The sequence below is a fragment of the Mesoplodon mirus genome (genome assembly GCF_964341445.2).
Source record: "Mesoplodon mirus genome assembly, chromosome: 5".
Taxonomy (NCBI): domain Eukaryota; kingdom Metazoa; phylum Chordata; class Mammalia; order Artiodactyla; family Ziphiidae; genus Mesoplodon; species Mesoplodon mirus.
In genome coordinates this window covers 101,097,579-101,120,433 of record NC_138980.1, presented here as the reverse complement: position 1 = coordinate 101,120,433, position 22,855 = coordinate 101,097,579, and the positions used below count along the sequence as shown (strand labels likewise).

General features: G+C 37.8%; 1 protein-coding gene across 14 annotated transcripts in view; it reads left to right on the top strand.

The window, feature by feature from the left end:
* PAM (peptidylglycine alpha-amidating monooxygenase) overlaps positions 1 to 22,855 on the top strand; it is a 281,047-nt gene that overhangs the window by 30,038 nt on the left and 228,154 nt on the right. For 2 of the 14 annotated variants that reach the window (XM_082620650.1, XM_082620649.1), the window contains exon 2: positions 11,058 to 11,165. The exons of the other annotated variants lie outside the window; for them this stretch is intronic. The gene's annotated coding sequence lies outside the window, so the exon portion shown is untranslated. The remainder of the gene's footprint in view (positions 1 to 11,057; positions 11,166 to 22,855) is intronic. 14 annotated transcript variants of the gene reach the window in all.

The window sequence follows — 22,855 nt, the reverse complement described above, 5'->3', positions numbered from 1 at the left end:
ATATAAAAACAATATTGATGTTATCTCAAGAAATGAGCAGTTATTTGCCTGAAAGACTGCCTCTAGGATAGCTAGTGCTATTATCCCCATTTTATAGCTGTACAAAGATCATGGTGGATCTCATGGCCATCTTCGTGCTTATTTTACTAAGACAGTAGCTTCTTTTTTTTAAAATATTTTATTTTTATTTATTTATTTTTTTATCTTTTTGGTTGCACCCCACGGCATGTGGGATCTTAGTGCCTTGACCAGGGATCGAACACACGCCCCCCCTGCATTGGAAGCAATGAGTCTTAACCACTGGACCGCCAGGGAAGTCCCAGACAGTAGCTTCTTCATCTAACCCTCTGGTTCTTATGAGGATAATTTGACTCTTATCCTGGGATCCAAGTGGTGGGGTGGAAAACCTATCTAAACAGCGTGGTATTAGGTTACCTAACGCTGCTTCAGATGGCTGCTTTTGCCAGGCGGAGAAGTGATGCCACTCTCTTCATTTCTGTGGACAGAGTCCATTTTAAGCCTCTTATAGGAACATTATTTTCATTATTCTGAACAGTGTTATTCTAGTTATCAGAAACTGAGTATCACTTGTAAAAGAGGTTATACAGTTTTATTTTTGTGAGTAACTGTGTTTTCCCCCCATTGTTTCTTTTCTTTTTTCTTTTTTTTTTTTTTTTTGCGGTAGGCGGGCCTCTCACCGCTGTGGCCCCTCTCGCTGCGGAGCGCAGGCTCCGGACGCGCAGGCTCAGCGGCCATGGCTCACGGGCCCAGCCGCTCCGCAGCACGTGGGATCCTCCCAGACCGGGGCACGAACCCGCGTCCCCTGCATCAGCAGGCGGACTCTCAACCACTGTGCCACCAGGGAAGACACCCGCACCCCATTATTTCTTGAATTATATTTGTTCATTATGGAATATTGGCTAGTGCAAAAATAAAAGCTCTGTCGTATTTTTAAAATTACCCATCATTGGGAGTTCCCTGGTGGTCCAATGGTTAGGATTCTGGGCTTTCGCTGCTGTGGCCTGGGTTCAATCCCTGGTCGAGGAACTGAGGTTCCACAAGCCATGTGGCGCAGCCAAAAAAAAAAAAAAAAAAAAAACCATTATTTTACCATGCAGAGATAGGCACTGATACCATTTGTTTGCGTGTCAGCAGTTCTACTGTCTGTCCATGCATATGTGCACACACATTAACAAACAGAGACACAAAACTGGGAGCCATAAAATTAGGATTGTAATGATTATTCTATTTTATAGCCTGCATATTTTTTCACTGAGCATTAAATAGTAACTTTTCTCATATCCCTAAATATTCTTTCACAGCTGCCTTCTAAGTAGCTGTATTTCCTTTGATTTTATGTCTGCACCAATCCTCTATTACTAGGATTTTAGAATATTCTTCTTTTTTTGCTATTATAAGTGACACTATGATGAAAATACTTTTAGATTAATCTTTTCCCTATCTCTATTTTTTAAGAACAAATCCCTAGGATAAAAATTAAGTAAAAAGATATGAACATTTTCAAAGGCATTTGATATATATGTGTCAAATTGTCCTGCACAGAAAGACTGTGCAGGTTTATACTTTTCTAGTGGTCTGTATCAGAACACCCATTGCCCATCCCACAATTAGGGTTTTTGTTAACACCAATTTGATAAGTGGAGAATTGTAATCATTTATTTTAATTTGCATTGGTGGTGAGCATTTGTATATGATTTTTAGCATATGTATTTCTCCATGTCATGGTTAATCTGATGTGTTCCTTTTTTCTATTTGTGACATGTATTTATGTGTTAAAGACATTAACCTGGCTGTATGTAGTTTCTTTTGCAACTACTTTTTCCCCAGTGGATTTTTCTGTTTTCAACATTTTGCCAAGTATTACCAAGGAAAAAAAACAAACAAAAAAACCAACAGAAACCTTTCAGATAGATTACTTAACTCTATTTGGGGTTTGTTTCTGAATACAAGATAGATAAGGTAAATTACCTTCCTCCAAGCTCAGGTGAGAAAAACTTACCCTGTCAATTAGTTGTAAAGCATTCAGTTTTATGATATGTAACCAGATAACTTGGGATAACTTGTCTCTAGGGTTTTATCTAGGCTATGCTAGGCGTTTCTCAGGAAAGTGTAGCTGTAGTGAACATTTCCATTTGGGTGTGCTCCATTAAACCAAGTATTGCTGAAATGCAACAGCAGTTGACATTTTTACTGAGCAATATGCAAACATTGAGAGAAGTTTTCCCCATCCTAATGAGGAAGATAATAATAGATTGATTATTGAGTATTTCTTACAGCAAAGTATTTGAGCAACTCTCTGGCCCTTTTTTCCATGAATGAAGATTACAACCATTTGCTGTTTTGGAGTTATAATTTATATTTACACATAGTATTATGGAATTTAGGAAATTCACTTCAGATATATCAAAGTTAACATTGATGTGTGTATATATGTGGGTTTGTGTATATGTTAAAACATATGGGAGGTGGCACAAGTAATGCCAAAATCATTGAGAAAAACATTAAAGGTAAATGAAATCTTTATTGTCATAAATTGCTCTCCAATTCAATAGTGATAAAAGGCATGTGAAGGGACTATAAGGTTACTTTCAAGCATTTACCAAGTTCCAGGAAATGAATGTATTCATATAAAAAACACCTGACAAGTGCACAAGCCTTTTTATCTGTTGACCAAACAATTGATTATTAAGATCTCTTGGCTTGCATAAGCTTTCAAAAACAATATGATACATGGTCACCCATTTGCCATTGACTGGCATTATGAAGAGTTGGAAGGGGGCAGTATACTAACATAATTTTATGGCAAATTTAGTAATCTGAAATCTCTTCTAAATACACTCGAGGTGCTCCCTATCTAAAGGGGCTCTACAAACCATAATTTTGTCAAGTGAAGAATTTGTAGCATGTAATTACCATTGGTTCATTCTTCTTGTAAATCAGAATACAGGTTCACAGTTTTTGAGGCTCATGGTAATCTCATACTGGCTGATAGTTTGATTGTGAGCAGGAAATGTGCTTTCTTTAGCCATCTTAGAAAAAAAAAGGTAACACAGAAGTCTCCAGTAGCAGATAAAGAGTTCTGCCAAGTGGAGTTCAGCTTTAATCAAGTAACATGGAGATAATTTTTTTTTCTCTAAAAAAAAAATCTCCCCTTTGGCATCATGGTCGGTTAGGAGTCTTGGTCCTCACAGGAACAGAATACATACATTTTTTTCTTTCTACACTAAAATAATGTCTTAGACCTATTTTTCCTTTCTTCCTCTTAAGATTATTTAAGATAACTTACCTGAATTTGTGAATTTTTTCTAGAACACCCGCTTCTTTGCTTTTAAAATTCCTAGAAAAAACACAGATACTTATTTAAATATACATAAAGTGTCTAGGTGTTTCTGATTTTAATGCTTAAATCAAAAGCTTTTTGTAAATGGAAATTTAAAAAATTGTGAAACTATTGGAAAATCTTTTAAAAAGTTGGTTAGTGCAGTATTTTAAGTATGTTATATACATATATATTAATATACTTCAATATATTAAGTACATAAGTAGTGGTTTTATTTATTATTATTATTTTTTTTATAATCATAGTGGTTTTATTTTAAAGCTCATTTTATTTAAGTGATGTAGTAATATCCTTCCTCATTTAAAAAACTGAACTAGTAAAAGATTTTTAAAGAATTTATTAAATAAATAATTTATTAAATATTTATTAAATATTAAATGATTTAAGTAATTATAGGAACACTTTTATCCTAGATTTATATACAAAATTTATCAATTTTGTAAAGTGATTAGAGTTAGAGCAGATGCTTTTTACATTTTGAACTTAAAACTTAAAAATTCAGCAATATGTGAAACATATTGAATGTGTTGTATTATATTTACCTGAGAATTTCTGCCTTAACAAATTAAAGGCCCATTTCTTTCTTTTTTAAAATTCATTAAAAATATTCATATACTCACTGATCTCTAGGGGAACTTTAACTAAAATTCATTACTTATTTAATACTTCTGAATTTTTTCCCCATTTTTATTTATTTTTTATTTTATTTATTTTTTGGTTTCCTTTTTTTTTTTTAAACATCTTTATTGGAGTATAATTGCTTTACAATGGTGTGTTAGTTTCTGCTTTGTAACAAAGTGAATCAGCTATACATATATATATATATCCCCATATTTAGAATGTACATGAAGTGGTTTATTTATCTTTGGCTAGTTACCACTTGAGACTCTATTTTGTAAAGCTAATTTAAATGATCATTTAAACATGAATTACTGTTACTGGTTTTCTTCTATTTCTGGTGTATTGAGGGTCATGCAGCCTTATGACGACCGGGTAACATGGAGGTGAGAGGGGGAGGCAAGACATCATCTCAATGAAGGTCAGGAAGGGTCAGCCTGGAGCGGAGGTGTGATTTGGGCAGGTGGAAATGAATGTTTTCCTGGAATGAATTGGCAGAAGTAGATTCTTACTGATTTAGATACATTTCTGACGAACTGAAGGGAGGAATTGTTAAACCCAGGGTTGAATAAAGCATTTCAAGCATTTTGTAAGAAGTGATTAAATCAGGGAAGCTTCCTATTTTAGAATCAGAGAGAAGATATCAATGTAGACTTTTAGGAAAAGTTTAATTTTTGTAGAGAACTGAAGACATTTTGATGAAATATGAAATTTAGTAAAATTTACAACTTCCCCACCACAAAATTGAGTGTATAATATTTTTTTACTCTTCAACTGTTTATTCCATAATCAGTTACTGTAGGGGATAGAAACCCAATTGTACACAAGTTAATAAAAGCAAAAAAAAAAATTAAAGATTGTTAGCTTTAAAAATACGTATCTATTGATCATGTAAAATGTAAATATAAACATTCTGCCCTTATCTTTTTTTTTTTTTTTTTTTTTTTTTTTTTGCGGTACGCGGGCCTCTCACTGCTGTGGCCTCTCCCGTTGCGGAGCACAGGCTCCGGACGCACAGGCTCAGCGGCCATGGCTCACGGGCCCAGGCGCTCCGCGGCATGTGGGCCCTCCCGGATCGGGGCACGAACCCGTGTCCCCTGCATCAGCAGGCGGAGTCTCAACCACTGCGCCACCAGGGAAGCCCCTGCCCTTATCTTTTTGCTTGATAATCACGAGCTTCAAAATCTGGCACCATCCTTCATGGGATTCACAAGTCCTATTTCCACTGTGTTGTTTTATTAGGTTATGTAGCTTTTCTCAAAATTAAACGAGTGTTTAGCTGGTTCCTTCAAACACTGACAAAAGAAGATACAGAAAAGTGGTTGGAGTGGGAGAAGAGTTATCCTGCGCAGATACTTACCCTGTTTCCTCTTTTCTGCTGCTTTCTTTCTGCTGCTTTCTTTCTCTTCACATACTTTGATAAAACTCAAAACTAATTGAGATGGTTGGGGGAACCAAGTGAGACAAGGAGAAAAGTTTACAACTGCTGTCTGACCCCTAGTACTAGTGACACTCAGTTTTTTGAGTACCACTTGCAGTTTAAAAGATCAGAGCCACTCTTGCTGCCTTACTTTGTGTGTACAGATTGCTGTTAATGTTGCTACTATCTGTTTTGTATCAGATCTGCTAGCTAATTTCCTTGTTTATTAGCTAAGTGATTTTCTTAATGGCTATTCTTTTGACAAACGAAGAAATCTTAGCTGCTCTGAGTGGGAAAACTGAGTTTGAAAAATCATGGTGAAAGGGATAAGGAACATCTGTATTCATGCTGCCGCTATGTTGTTGATATGGGAGAAAATCTGGTGACTGACCTTGATTCTTGACCGAAGTCCCAAAAATATGCATAATTTGGCCTTTACCCATAAGACAAATAGCAACAGTCTCCAGTTAAAGCAGGGATTCAATTTCCTTTGGGTTGGGTGTGGAAAAGGAAATCTTTTCCAACCTTATTATCAGCGGGATTAGTGAATTTTTCCTGAAATATTTTAGATACTCCATTTCAACAGAAGCATTTTGTTTGAATTCATATTTTATTAACCAGGAGTTATTTTGTTTAATTTATACTTGGAGATTTAGAGGCCTGCAATATTGTTTTTAAGGGAGAAATGTCTTTTTATTAAATAATCAAACAAAATCCAAGTACCCAATGGTGGCAACAAAAAACTCCTGTGATCTGATGATAGATTTTGGAATAGGGCCCCTGGAAGAGACAGTAGCACTATATTGGGGAGCCAGTTCAAGATTTCTATAAACAGGTTTAGATTGGCTGAAGTCCATGACAGGTGGAACCTCTAGCACTAATCATCTGTTACCCCACTGACCCTTCAGGAGGTCAGTCATCAGGGGTTGCCCTGGATCCATGTTAGGAACCAGGTTTATAGGTGAATAGTCTAGGGCTCTTATAGACCCATCTCTGCCCCTACAGCCTGTGAATATGAATCTGACATGGCACCAAAATGTGTATTTATCCACCAGATGTTATCTCAGAGCTTGGGCAGTGAGATTGGGTATTTGCAGTTCCACACAGCAGAGATCCAAAAGTAAGGCAAGAAAATTTGAGCTTCCTAGTTTTTAAGTAGGAGTCATCTTTGCTCTTGAAAACTGGGTTACGATTATGTTACCTTTTTATTTTTGTTTATTAAGCACCATAGTCAGCCAGCTAAGATTAGAGAAAATAGTGAAAGAGAAAGCATTTCTCCATCCTGTCATTGACTCCCCTTGTACTTTTGCCTTTTTCAGTTTCATTCCCTTGGTTTCCTCATCCTATTTGGGACCTCACATTCTATAAACTATGTTTCCCTCATTGAAAAGTAGCCACCTGCTATCTGTATAACTATGAGCAAATTACTTAACCTCTTGGTGCCTTGGTTTCCTTACTTGTAAGATGGCAATAGGATATTATCTACATCATAAAGTTGTTATGAGGATTAAATGCATTAAGATGTGTCAAGCGCTTAGCTCCGTACCTGGTTGTACAAAGTGCCAAGTGGCCAATTAGCTAATAATTGCTAATAGAATCTATTAGTGGAAAAATCATAGAAAACCATAGACTTCATTGCCAAGTTTCAAAATGTTAAATAAGATAGACTTGTGAATTCTTTTTAATGTCCAGTAGCACAGGGGCTCCTGTTTTGCTTCTTCTGCCCAAATAGATTTGTAGAATGTCTTAAAGATACAAGAGGACTGTTGAGTCAGTCCCCAGAAGACTGTTGAATAGTGAGAATGTCCTAAGTATCCGAGGAATCATATTGAGTCTGTTACTTTTATTGGAAAAGGAGAGAATAATAGCCATATAGTGTTGAGATGGTTGGTTATTTTATGTATTCATTTCTCTCATAGCAGACACAGTACCTTGTTTATCTAATGTGAGTGTTCTAAATTATATGACCATTATTAAATCTATGTTCAAATTAATTTCTGACTTGGTGAGTATATTTCTTTTTGAGGCATCACATTTTTAAACATTTAGAATATAACCTCACCCATTTTACTTTGAGAATACTGTATGTGAAATAATTTTGAAGGACATACTGTTTCCTAGTATGTATTTTCAGTAGGTGGCTAATGGCTTTTGACCTGCTGTAGCAGCATACAGAACTGAATGTCAGACAGAGTACTTTTTAAAAGCTGCGTTTTTGTTTTGCATAATGAAGCACAATAATTCTTTTTGAGATTGCCTTGAATATTTTTCCAAGTAGTTATTGATGGAGACATGTCAGTTTGGTAAGGGAGAGAAGAGAAAATTGTGATGTTCCAGCATTTAGGTTTGAAGACTGTTTAAATATATTCAGATTGGTAAATACAAGTATTTTAATAAATAATATCAGATCCAATATATTTATAAGTTAAAAGCCATATAAAGTACGTGGTGTCAACTTTCCAACTTTCCCATATCTTTGGACCATTGTTATGAAAAATCACACATTTTAATCCACTCACTTTTCTCCTTAGTAATTTCCATTTTCTTTTGAAACTTATACAGTATATTCCATGGCCTATTTTCATACAACCTTTAAGAATTATACATACCGAATAATAATTCTCAAATGTCGTGTGAAAGTAGACCATGGCATGCACTATATAAATGACAGAGATTGGTTAGGGTTCGAAGGTTAGCGATTTTAGGTCATTGTCAAGGTTAGTTTCAAATTAAGTATTGGCACAAATTTTTGTGCAGTCACAGTCTTTGCAGTCATGTGCCACATAGTTTATGCATTGAATAATGCTCCGATTTATACTTAGTTGAATTTTTTTTTTTTTGCGGTACGCGGGCCTCTCACTGCTGTGGCCTCTCCCGTTGCGGAGCACAGGCTCCGGACACACAGGCCCAGCGGCCATGGCTCACAGGCCCAGCCGCTCCGTGGCATGTGGGATCTTCCCGGACCGGGGCACGAACCCGCGTCCCCTGCATTGGCAGGGGGACTCTCAACCACTGCACCACCAGGGAAGCCCTACTTAGTTGAATTTTTGAGGTGAAGATGTGTGTGCAGCTTGGTTAATGCTCAAAGTCCTTGTGGAGTGATGACTGTGAGAAAATGACAATATGAAGAGTTATATTTCCCGTACTGAACATATTAGAGCTGGCATTTAGCCACTGAACCATATGATGAGGGAGGAATATTGTTTGTATGCTTTGCATTTAAGGCTTAATTTCTGAGGCTGAGTTCTAATTTATTTATTCCCTTAGGTAATTACTGGTTTATCGAGATGCAAAAGAAGTATATTATTGGAATTTTTTAAATGGTTAAACTTGTATCATAGATGTCCTTTCTTTAAATTTAGGCACTAAAAATTCTCACACATCAAAGTAGCTTGTGATTCTCATTTGTGGCTAGAGAGTTAACCATCTTTCAATAATGCTTTGAAGTTAGCTTTTCTTCTTTTTTTCTTAACCCAGCATGGGTTCATGAATAAAACGAAACACTCTGATAGGTATAGTGTATTATTGCTCTTGCCTATGGCTCTTGCTAATAAAAATTCAAATTCTGGTTAGTTTGCTGGAATCAAATCAAGGTAGTATATGGCATACTTTTCTCCTGTTGTGAGGCCCTCTCATAGAAAATAGATGGGAGGGAAAGAAAGCATGGGGTGGAGGGAAAGGACAAAGCAATTCAGGGTTAAATATATTTTGGCTTTTCTGCCTATGTTGTGGTAAGTCTTTAAGCTGTACAAGAGTTTTTACTTCTTATTGCCTTGGAATCCTTAAAAATAAAATTCCTATTCCTTAGGACTAACCTCCAAAAAATTCCTATTTTTTAGTCAAAGTATATGAATATGTTGTTGTGTGGGTGAGGTAACAATAACAACAGTGGCACTGACTTAATTTGATAGTGTTTTTTATTAGTTAATTAATATTATTATTATTTGGCTGCATTGGGTCTTCATTGCTGCGCACGGGCTTTCTCTAGTTGTGACGAGCGGGGGCTACTCTTTGTTGTGGTGCGCGGGCTTCTCATTGCGGTGGCTTCTCTTGTTGCAGAGCACAGGCTCTAGGCGCGCGGGTTCCAGTTGTTGCAGCACATGGGCTCAGTAGTTGTGGCTCGTGCGATCTAGAGAGCAGGCTCAGTAGTTGTGGCACACGGTCTTAGTTGCTCCACGGCATGTGGGATCTTCCCGGACCAGGGATCGAACCCGTGTCCCCTGCATTGTCAGGTGGATTCTTAACCAGTGTGTCACCAGGGAAGTCCCTATGTGTGTGTTTTTAAATATAGCTAGATGAGACGCCTATCAGCTGAAAAATAGGATAGGTGACGAATAATAGGTAGGTGATTGCTAAAATAATCTGGAATTCTGACATTGCTAAAATTCTCAGCTTGCTTATAAGATGACCTAATCACTAAATCAAATAGGGTTTGGCATTTTAACGAATAAGATGTTTTCCACCAACATCAATACAGGAAAGAATTGTGCCTGGATGCTTCCTTCCGAATGAGACATGAGAATTTAGAAACCAAAGAACATGCCAGAGCTAGAGTGATGACAGTACAAGATATTCCATTCTGGAGCCAGGCCCCATTGGGAAGACCCTTAAAGTGCAGTTGGGGGAATGCAAATAAGGAACGTATTTAGCAAAATTACACATGTATGTGACAGTAGGTAGGAATATAGTCTTAGGAGTTAGAGACACCCAAATTTGGTTCTCAGTTTTAACTATTGGAAGGCTGGTCACTTTGGGCAAATAAGTTATTCTCTCTGAGCCTCAAATTTCTTAACTATAAAATAGGGATAGTGATGGTATCTAATTCATATTATTATTCTGAGAAATAATTACCAAAATTAAAAATTTTTTAAACCTATAGTGAACAAGAACTGCCAATTCCAAAGCCTTGGAAATCTGTTACATTTATATATTTTGCAAGTAATGAGACACATTGTTACACAGGCCATAGCTGGCCTCAGAATCCTGCTCAACTCAGAACAGCAGGAAGCTCCTACTATTTTGTAGAAGTTGGCACTCAGCATAAAACGTCTTTGTTTTCCCTGAGCGAATCCAATGCTACCTGTCTTCCTTCTTTTTTTCTATTTTGCTGACAGTCTCCCTAATGCAAATATCAATTTACTTATTTGGAAAAGTGGGAATGGAGAGATTGGTTATCCATAATCATAATGTTCAGGCACTGTGGTGGGTGCTTTACAGAAAATTGTATTAAGTTACTCCCACATTTATATTTCCAGCTCTGTACCCCAAGCTCCGTTCATGAATTACCTTATTACTTGACTCCAGTTAACTGTCTAATAGGTGTCTACACTTACTGCTCACTGTTCACTGTCTTTCAGTTACACTGGGCTTCCTCATGTTCCTTGAACATCCTGAGCTCATTTCTGTCTTGGGACCTTTGTTCTTGCTGATCGCTATGCCTGGAAGACTCTGTCCTTTTATTTTATGCATCTTGCTCCTTCTCCTTGTTCAAATGCCATTTCTACTGAGACTGAGGTTTCTCTCTGACAATTCTGTCATTCTTCCATCTAGTCAGTTTTTTATCTTGTCATCCTATGATGTGTTTCTTCAGAGCCTTTTCTCATATATATAAAATAATGTTATTCATTTAATTGTTTATTATTTTATCTCCCGGCCCAGAATGCAAGCTCCTTGAGATCAGTGGCCTTGTATGGTTTACTCAACACTGTATTCCTGATACCTGAAACTGTGCCTGGCTCACAGGAGTGCTCTGAACAACATTCAGAGGTATGATTATTCTTTCCTTAGTTTTATAGTTGAGAGAAGTGATGATCAGGGAGTTTAAGTAGCTTGCCCAAGATCACAGGGATTAGAGGTGGCAGAGCTGGGATTTAGACTCAATGCTGTGCTCTAATAACCTATGCCACAATGCCTTCCTTTCCTTAGTTGAAGGTCAGGAACGTCAGTGGGAGGCAGGGGGCTGTGTTGGTTCTTGGAGCTTCCTTTGAGTCCCAGGGGCAGCGGTTAATGTTTCTACAGCATTGTCAGACAAGAGCTGGTCCTGATCACCTTATACTCTAGTATCCTTGGCTTATCTTCTCTTCCCTTTTCCTTTTCGACTCAGTGCCCAAGACACGCATGATTAATATTTTACAAGAATGCATTCAATCCTTTACTGCTTGGGAAAAACAGTGAAACACGAGATTTTAAAGAAGATCCCAAAGGGCTAGAATCCATGAGTTTGAACCCATATGGAATCTTCCACCTGGCCAGGGTCCTTCCTTTTTATATACATGCTGTTTTTTGAGCATTTTTTACTTGGCAGTGGTTGCAGCTATAACTTTCTCTTTGTGAGTTTGTGCTAACAACACAGATAATGCTTTGGTCGTACTTGGCCCCTATTGACTAAAATAGTTCCACCTCTGTGCCTTTCTGCCCCATCACCCAACCCCCTTGCAAGATGCGGTGGTGAAGCTGGGCTATTTATATTGTTTTAACTAGATATACTATAGAATAAAACAGGCAGTCTTGCAATGTATATCATTAAAATGTATAAATGTATTTCAGCTTTTTGGGGAAAGAGAAAAAAAGAAAATTTATACCAGGACCGCTGATTAAAATGGGATAATCCACTGCATTTAATAAGTCACACCTAGCAGATTATAGAGGGAAGAGTTATTGGTGCTCTTTATTCTAGGATATTTGGTGTGCGTTGCTGCATTTGACCTTTTAGAAGCTATTGACATCATTTGGGAACTGCCAGTAAACCTGCCTTAATCTGTTAAACAGGAGGAATCTTAGCATTGTGGAACTGACTGGTTGATTAATTTAAATCCAAACACACACAGTCCTGCCTGGATGCCCTTTGTGAGACCCTCACACAAAAGGATTTCATTCAGAGGCATTATAACCCACATCCTGCTGTCAGACCCTTTCAGCTCAGTTGGTCTTCTTAGGCTGCAGGCATCATCTTTAACACCTCTTATGCTTCCTTTTATTTCATGAAAACAATATCTGTGTTTGGATTCATACAAATGTTCTACATTTTCAGCAAAGTTCTTTATTTGTATCCCAGGGAAAAGGTATTTTAAAGTTCCACTAACTGAGAGGGTAAAATGGGAACTTATCTTAAACTGGCTTCTTTAGAGAAACTACATTAGAACTTAATCCAGTGCTTCCTTTGGGAATTATAATCAAAATTAGAATCATGAAATGTTGAAATAAGTTCTTGGTATTAGAGTAAGCCATCATCTATAATTCCTTTGACTTTTAGATTCAAAACATTGAAGGTTTTGTAATCATTGTTTAGTTTTGGGAAAACATTAAAGTTAATTGACTCATGGGTGAATTCAGTGGTAGTATAAAGATCCTGAATGTTTAGATGAAAGCAAAGTTTAAATTCTTTAAGGATAAAACTTTGAATAATTTCAGTCTATTACAGGGACTAAGAAAAGTACCCATACATTGGGCACTCTGATGGGCTTGGTTGCAGAAGAGGGCAGATATTTGTGTGGGAGAAACAAAAGCATAGCCTTAGAATGCTTTCCTAGCACATATTATGTTAGACTGGAAAAGATCAACACCCTCATTTTGAACAACAAAAAAACTAAGGTCCCCACTTAATTATTCAAGCTCTTACTTGGCCAATTTCTGTTTCCTCATCACCCAATTATAGACTGTACTGGAATACAAATGAAGTCTTTCAAAGAAGGTGGTATAATTTGATTCTCTGTGGTTTTGTTCATTATTATTAATTGTAATAACTTTTTAATTGAGAGCTTTTGATGTGTCAGTACTTTATGCATTATCTTTATCTTCATAACTACCATATGAGGTAGTACTAGTGTTCTTCTCTTTTAGAAAATGAGGATCTGATGTTTAGAAAAGTCAAGGATTTGCCCAGAATAGCTGAATCATGAGATAAGACACTTTTTTTTCCCCCTTTGAGAAGGTAGACTTGTAGCTAGATATAGGGAGGAGAAACGGGTAGTAAGAAATGTTTCTCCCAAGCCTCAGGAGTTGCCTTGAGAATATTATGGTGATGTGAATGACTCTGCCATGGGTCACTGGTAAGGAAGAAAAATTAAGGCCATTCTGGCCTTAATTCTTCAGAAACAGTGGATTTGTTGTGAGGGAATATGAAAGCACTTCCTTTCCGGCCGTCATCAGAAGCAGTAGATGTCCAGGTGAGGAGCCTATTGGGGAACCAGAGGACCTAGAAGCTATGTGGTTCAAGAGAAATCATTGCATCATTTTGAGACTCTGTTTTTTATTTTCATTTCTAAAGGTGAAATTCCAATTTCTACCTTACCCTACCGCACTAGGTTGTTTCAGAGATTAAGTAAAATAATTTAATCTTTGGAAAATCAAAAAATCACTTTGGAAAATGAAACAAATTAGGACATAATACATTTTTTGTTTATCTATTCAATAAATATTTATCAAGTGAATGCCAAAGGCAAATCATAGGTGCTGTATTTGCCTCCATAGAATAGGAGGCAAATATAGGCTTTGCCTCTACTTTTCAGAAGATTGAAGGGAGAGGGAAATAAGATGCAAGATAATAACTAGGTAGTAGAATGTTTTAAATGCAGTTAGCCAGGTGGAGAATACTGTAGAATTTCTGGGGTGGAACCAGTCCCTGATGGAGGAGGTAGATCTTGAAGGATGGTAGGATTTGGGCTGCCAGGGAGGAGACACAGGAGGAGTGTGTGCGCAGGGGTGGAATGAGGAGGTAGGTGTGGGATTCCAGGAAGAAGAGACAGTAAGAGCAAAGGCTTAGAGGAGGAAAGGTATGGGGACATATTAGTGTATCAGATTGTCTAATTGGCTGTAGCTGAAGGTGCCTGGAGGTAAGGTTGGCAAAGATGCGTTCACATGGAAGCTGTGAACTCTGCACTTTATTCAGTGGTGCACAGGAGGAGCTTTTTAGGATTTTGAGTTTTGTGGTAATCTGGTCAAGGCCATGATTTGTGAAGACTCATTAAGGACAAAGTGATACAAAGAATGATTAAAGAGGTGGGACACTGAAGTCAGGAAGACCATGGACCAGAGTGTTATGAGATGACTGATAGAGAAGATCTAAGCTAGAGGGGCAACTGTGGGGCTGGAACAAAGAGAAGATACATCTGTGAAATTTGGCCACCGAGTGGGTTTGGCCAGTGATGGAGAGTTAGAACCCTTTTGCCATTGGATGTTAGTGTGATACTTTTTCATTAAATCAGTATGAATTGTTTTAGTTAACGAATTTAAGCTCATATGCTAATAATAAAATCCCATATACGCTGTCATTTTTCAGTCCTTATACTATCTTTAGTTGGAATTAGGAAAAGTGTTGTATTAAGACCAGAGGAGCCAAGAATGTTGCTTCTCTGGGCTAAGAGGAAGTTCAACGTAAATCATAAGGCAAAGCTGGGTTAGAATTGAGGGTGTTTTGAAATCCCCACCCCTTCCTGAAATAGCTGGAATACTCCTCCCACTCAATAGCTTGTAAAATTACCCACCACTATAAAACCTGACAACACCATATCCTGGTGCCTTTCTCACCTTCTGCGATGGCCCACCCTCTGTCTGTGGAGTGTGTTTCTCTAAATAAATCCACTTCTTACCTAAAAAACAAACAAACAAAAAAAAATAGAACGGAGGTTTTTTTGCCTTATCAGAAAGGTGGTTTCTAGGAGGGGGCACTGTAGCTGACTAGTCAAGGCTTTAGAAATTCTAGCCAAATATCGCCTACATTTGCTTTTGAATTGGCACTTGCCAACATGAATTTAGTTGAAGAAATAAGTTAAGCTCAGAGTCTCGTTGAACCCTAAACTTCAATTTAATGATTAAGGTGGTTTGTGGATGAGATTTATAATACTTTCGACAGTCAAGGGGTGATTTCTTTGCTGTGTCTTTGTTTCCTGTGAAAGAGTATTTTACCTTCTAACTTTTGTTGTCTTTCAGTCTGAGATATTATAATATTGTTTGGATGTCTGTGAAGCCTTAAGATCCATTGGGAAATAAGAAGTGGATTTTCTGACATTTAGGACAGATAAAAGGGGGGTATACAGTTATCCAGAAAGAATATGTCAGAGCTTGGTGGAGCTAGTGCTGTTATGCGGTACTTTGTCCCAGCTCCCAGCTCTGTGCTGTGAGTGGCCTAATGTGGGTGTGTGCTTCACAGGGTTTCTCTGTGCTATCCTTGGGAATCCAAGTAAAGGAGGTAGTTATCATTTAAGAAAGAGTTTATCATCTTCCCTAAGAAGGTGGGAATGAGATTGCATTGATCAAGAGATTTAGTGGAGTGGCAAGAGGAGACAGAACACTCATGAGAACTTGACACATTAAGCTGTTTTTGTAGCGTAAGAGGAGAATAAAAACTAAATAAAGCCTGGATTTAGGGAATGAACGTTGGAGATACGAGGCTCCTTTTCCCTAAAGCAAGCATCTTTAACAGGACACAAAATCTGGCCACCTGGGGCCATTTGTCTCACTGACACTTGATTTCTGTTCCTGCTGGTGGTCTTGCATATTCCCTTCAGCCTTCTGTAGTGGGCAGACATCTTTTGGTTTGGTCTTATTTTTGGATAGGCTATTTTTTTAATGACGTATAGAATATTTAATTAAATTACATATTTATAAGAAGAACCAGTGCAATGAAAAGATCATATTGATTAACATAGACAATTTTAAAAAACAATTACAGGGGCCTCCCTGGTGGCGCAGTGGTTGAGAGTCCGCCTGCCGATGCAGGGGATACGGGTTCGTGCCCCGGTCTGGGAGGATCCCATATGCTGCGGAGCGGCTGGGCCCGTGAGCCATGGCCGCTGGGCCTGCGCATCCGGAGCCTGTGCTCCGCAACGGGAGAGGCCACAACAGTGAGAGGCCCGCATACCGCAAAAAGGAAAAAAAAAAAAAAAAAAAAAAAAAATTACAATATTAAGATCAAATTCAAGAACACTCAAAAGTAATTTTTGATTAGCAGGCAGCCCAGTGGCTGAGTGCTGCAGCACAGGAGCTGGTGACCTAGGGCATCCTGCTTAGCCTCAGCATTCAGCAAGTGAGGGACTTGGAGAGACTCTTTTCTAAACTCTACCTTTTTTAAAAAAAACCCTAGCAGGGGGCTTCCCTGGTGGTGCAGTGGTTAAGAATCTGCCTGCCAATGCAAGGGACACAGGTTTGAGCCCTGGCCCGGGAAGATTCCACATGCCACAGAGCAACTAAGCCCATGCACCACAACTACTGAGCCTGAGCTCTAGAGCCTGCAAGCCACAACTACTGAGCCCATGTGCCACAACTACTGAAGCCTACGCACCTAGAGCCCGTGCTCCACAGCAAAAGGAGCCACGACAATGAGAAGCCCGCGTACCGCAACAAAGAGTAGCCCCCGCTCACCCCAACTAGAGAAAGCCCGCACACAGCAACGAAGACCCAACACAGCCAATAAATAAATAAATAAATAAAATTTATATATATTAAAAAAAAAACCCTAGCAAACTAGCTTTACTGTTGCACTCTTACTTTATGACTATCCCATCTCTGGAGTAGTCGATACACCTGTTCCCTTTTGTGTGCATGCTGTCCAGATAACCTTTATTTACCTTTCCCAACCTAGTTTTGTTTAGACAGGTGGATCATCTCCCAGTAAGAGTTGTTTGAAACAACCTTGAAATAGTCTGGCTAGTATGTTAGGATCTAGTCCACTGAAGCTGTCATTGGTCTTCTCTGAGAGCAAGTAAATCAGGATTGCAAGTTCAGAACACATTTAGATGAATTTTCATATTTTGAATTACAGTAGTAATTCATATCCATGGTATTTAGAAAAACTTTTAAAAGTTTAAAATTATGTAATATAAAAATTGGAGGACTCTCTCAGTCTATAATTGGAACTGCCAGAAGTAACCACTCTCAGAAGTTGGGTGTATATCTTTTGGGCATTTTCAAATAAATAAATGCATTTATTTTAAAATTTGAATCATATATATATATATATATGTGTGTGTGTGTGTGTGTGTGTGTGTGTGTGTGTGTGTGTGTGTGTGTGTGAATCATATATATAGGAGGGTTGGCCAAAAATTTTGCTCAGGTTTTTCCATGTGATCTTACAGAAAAATGTGAACGAACTTTTTGGCTAACCTAATATGTGTATGTATGTGTATATATATATATATATATATATATATATATATATATATATACACACACACACATATATATATATATACGCACACGCACACACACACACACATATATATACACACAAATATATACACATCTATATATACACTATATATGTATATACCACTATTTTCATGAATTTCATGGTAAACTTTGCATGTTTTGCTTCTCAGACTTGGTATCTCAGAAAAAACAAGTGAAAGGATAGGAGTAATTCCATTTTGTTAGAAAGCCTTTTCACTTTACCTAAATTAAGGAAAACTGAATTATTATGTTTTTCATGAGAGCTGACCTTACTATTCTATTTTCAGAATTCTCCCCAACCTCTATGGTAGCAAAAAGTCCAACTTGTCAATTAGGATAAAATTCTCTATATTTTTCCAGACTGTAAATTGGTGCTGTGGTATTCCATTTTACTATTTTTGTAAGCAGTATTATTGCCATGCATTTGTATGGTATTTACTCACAAGGGAAACATTAAAAGGCAGGCTTAGCTTCATCTGAATTGAAATGGAGATAATAATTTCTTTGTAGTAGCTTGGAGTTTACAGTACAGAATGACAACCTTCATTTTTTATTGTGTTATGAGTATCTTAAAGAGGATCTGCCAAGTTACTTGATTATTCTTGCAGTTACAGTATTCTACTACAGTAGAAGAAATTAGATCATGGTATTGTTTAAAAACATGTCAATCCAATATAGAGAAGAAAACAATAGTTTTTATAGTACAGATGATAAATTACATACTTACTAAAACATCGCATCTGATCAAATAAGCGTGATATATCATTATAGACTCAGTTTGATGTTGAAACGTTGTTATTTTAAGCAATTACTTTAAACCTGGTATTTTTAAGAGGGGTTGTGTTCTTGTGAATGGGGTGCCAGATGCATGGGAGGACAAATAGTTCAAAGGGAAGATTTAAATTATGTATAGTTTTGGGAGTTGTTAGAAGTAGAAGTAATTCTGCCTGTGATAGAAGACTTAATCAGGAAGACTGGAGCAGTAAGATGGTAAATTTCTTCTGATTTTATCTGGGTGTCATAATTGGGCATTTGGCTTGGGGGTGTTTTCTGGATAAGTGATGTATTGGTGGGGATTTACTGGAGCTCGGAGATAAATGGAATGGGCAGATGCCGTCTCCTGGAGAAGTAAACGCAGAGCATCAGTTTTCATTGTTATCAGTACTCTGACCTCCGAAGGCACAGATGTGAGCTTTCTTTTCAAAGGGAATCAAGTATTCACCCTCAAGGAAAAGGATGTTTGTAATGTAATAATATTAATGCTTGTTATGTGAGAAAACCATCTATGAATACTTATACTGTTGCTACCTGGGTGCATTATTTATTGACCTGTGACTTCGTCAGAGCTTCAGCTGTGAGAAGAATATTGCTAATGGAATCATGTAATGACAGTTGTCATTAAAAAGTCACATTGCGGTGAATAGATTCAGAATTCATTGAGTCCCCTTGCTCTGTGTCTCACTCGCTGCTTCTGTGACAACCTTCATTTCCTACTTAGTAAATCCAAGCCTGGTCGCTCGAGCCCCAGGAAGTTGTTAAAGCAATTAAAGGCTTCTGTCTCCCAGCACATTGCTTGGTTACCATAGTATCCTCTGCCTCCAAGTCTCTCCTGATGATGTCAGTATGCATACAGGGGTTGTTCAGAGCATCTACGTGGGGATGATTCACCCCGCAATAAAGCCCCTCACCCGTTGCTCGGTTTCCAGTTTTATTTCAGACATCCCTAGAAATGGAAGGTAAGTGCCCTGTTTTGCATATCGGAGAATTACCAAATGCCTCTATTTTTCTCTTTCAGGTGAATGAATGGTTTCTTGCTTTCTATGGTATACTACTGACTGAAAACATAGTATATGGGAGCATTTCAGCCAATTACCTAGAACAGACTTACAGTTTGTACTTAAAGTGTGCGTATGTGTTTGTGTGCATCTGTATGCGCACATACATGGGGTGGGCTGATATAAATAACTGTGGGTGTACAATGTAATGCTGGCTACTCTCCCTGGTAAGCAGCAATAGCAAACACAGTAGAGCTTTTTATTTCAAATGATTTGAAATATACCAATTCCTTAAAATATTTTGACAGGTGTCACAGCACAAATGCAGTTTTCTAAGAGTGTGAATTATGTATTTTTTATTGATACTTTGTCTATTTTATCCAGTTTTAAACAGTATTAACATTTAAAAGGTCTAAGAGGTTATGGGAAGATATTTTTAGAAAGAAGGGCCAAGTTACATTGAGAATTTGCATGTTAGGGAAATTAAAACTTAAATTGTTAAAACAAAGATTTAGTTACAAGGGGCTATATGAAGTTTAAAGTATATCGATAACCATCATTTCATACTAATTTCATACTTTTAATGCTTTTCAAAAATCTCCCAATTTGATAATAAAATAATGCTTCTATTATTGTGACAAATGATATCAGCGCTTCATAAAAGTTCTCCTTTAACACATACCCATGCTCCTTAAGGATAAGCCAGCTGTGTTCAGCTTTATGAAAAGAATATTGTAGAACCATTTACAACATTCAAATAGAAGAGCCATGAATGAATATTTCCCTTGAAAAGTTAGTTTTCTGTTTCAAGTTTTCTACCACAATGTGCCCTATCAATAAACACTAAGTGATGAGACACACAGGTTTCTCTCTACTGCCTATGTCTGACACTCTCCATGCCGAGAGTTCTGTCCATATGACAGTGTTAGTTGTGCATTTATTTTCTCTTCCTTATTCCCAAGGGACTATTTCAGTATACTCTGTGAAGAACGTAATACTGTGTTTAAATGGAGGTGGTAGGTAAAGCAGTTTCTAAATAATTAATGGATAGCTTTGCAGGAGAATGAAGAAGAGGGGAGTAGGTAGGATGGGGACTCTCCCATTTCTTTATGTAGCTGAACCTTTATTGTATGTAGGAGGTAGACAGATGGCTCTTTTGAGAGGTCAGTAAATGGTCTAGACTGTCCATTTCTAGAGAGACTGATTAAAACTGGCATTTTCTTTCTTGTATTTTTGGAGTCTTCTGGAATGTACCCTGCTCTCTACCTTTGCTTTGTTTTTGTGCAATATTATGTTAGTGGACTGATAATGTTCTTCATTCATCTTTCTTTAAAGAATCAGTGAAAAACATAGTTGTGAGAGAGTGTAAAAAAAGGTTAAAAATTTAGTTACTTTCACATAAAGGATATCTGTCTTATCTTGAATATCATAAATGCTTATTTATGAATGAATTCCTTTCTACCCTAAAATATGCTAAAATGCTTTGACTTTTAATTTCTTTACTGTTTTGAATACTTAATCCTGCTTTATGTGTTTGAAAATTTGCTAGTTAATTAAAAAAATTTCCTGAAAAGTAGAGTGAAATTATGATACCACCTAGTTTAGATTACGGTAGATTAAATGTTAAAGAAATTAACTCAATATAAACTGTTTCCATTCTTTTTAAAACCTTTTTATTGAAACACTTTTCATATGTTTGTGTTGGAAAGAAGACTATATTATATTCTAGGCTATGTTACATCAGGTTTTTGCTCTTTGTTGTATTAATGTTTTGGGTAATATAATGTACTCTATTGAGTAGGTAACTCTTTGTAATAAGAAAAATACTTCTGAAGTTTTGAACCCTTAAGATATCCATGTATATCTCCTCCTGCTGACTTAACCAATACAAGTAGCAGTTTATACAGAGTGTACTATAAAGATTACAGTTTCCTTCATGCTTCAGGCAGTAAGTGGTTCCTAGCAGTTTTAGGCAGGGTGATTTTAAAAATTGCTTTAGGAGAGTTTTCATTTTATTTTTATGTCCTAATAAGAATGTTTTAAGTTTTATAAATACTTAAACTTGCTCCTGCTGAAATATGGAAATGCCAGGTCTGTAGACTTTACCAGTGTGAGACAATGAAACATGGCAGAAAAAGGATCATTTTGGCTTTTACTAGAAAGACAAATAAAACCAGTATCCAGAAGAATTAGAGGAAGCTGTAATAGAGAACATGGACCTGGAAATGAACATTTTGTCCAGTGAGAGGAAAGAAGCTCAAGCTGTGAGGGCTTGGTTAAATGCTTAGCCCAGTTGTCTGTGTTCGTTTAATGGCAGAGCCAGGGCTGGGACCTAGATGCCTACAGTCGAACAGGCTGGTTTTCATTTATGTGACCCCACATGCCCCAGTTAGAGTAGAGCCCTTTTTCCTAGTCAGCTTTTACTTTCTCCCAAAAAAGGAGTGATGAAACAGTATAAAAACTAGGAAAGTGTATTATTTTTATTTTGTTGCGGTAACAAATTACTGCAAACTTGGTGAATAAAATTTGTTATCTTAGAGCTCTGTTGGTTAGAAGTCTGACACAGGTCTCAATGGACTAGAAAATCAAGGTGTCAGGGCTGTATCCCTTTCTGGAGGCTCTAGGGGAGAATCCATTTGTTTGTGTTTTCCAGCTTCTAGGGGTCACCTGCATTCCTTGGCTCATGGCCACCCTCCTTTACCTTAACAGCTAGCAAGTACAGACCGAATCCTCATGAGGCCATCTCTCTGGTTCTTCAAGGCTGGGAAGCAACCTTCATTTTAAGGCAGCGGTCCCCAACGTTTTTGGTACCAGGGACTGGTTTTGTGGAAGACAATTTTTCCATGGACCGGAGAGGGGGGATGGTTTCAGGATGATTCAAGCTCATTACATTTATTGTGTGCTTTATTTCTATCATTATTACATTGTAATATATAATGAAATAATTATACAACTCACCATAATGCAGAATCGGTGGGAGCCCTGAGCTTGTTTTAACCTGCCCCTCACTGATAGGGTTTTGATAGGAGTCTGCAAGCAATTGATTTGTTATGCTCTCTGTGTAGTCAAACCTCTGTGCTAATGATAATCTGCATTTGCAGCCGCTCCCCACCGCTAGCATCACCTCCTCAGCTCCACCGCAGATCATCAGGCATTAGATTCTCACAAGGAGCACGCAACCTAGATCCCTTACCTGCGCAGTTCACAGTAGGGTTCACGCTCCTATGAGAATCTAATGCCGCCGCTGATCTGACAGGAGGCAGAGCTCAGGTGGTAATACGAGCGATGGGGAGCAGCTGTAAATACAGATGAAGCTTCGCTCGCTCACCTGCAGCTCACCTCCTGCTCTGCGGCCTGGGTCCTAACAGGCCACAGACTGGTACTGTTACCGGTATGGGGGGCGGGGGGGGTTGGGGACCCCTGTTTTAAGGGACTCATGTGATTAGAAGCGGCCCACTGGATAACCTAGGATAATCAGCCCATTTTAGGACAAGATCCTTATCCTTAATCACATCT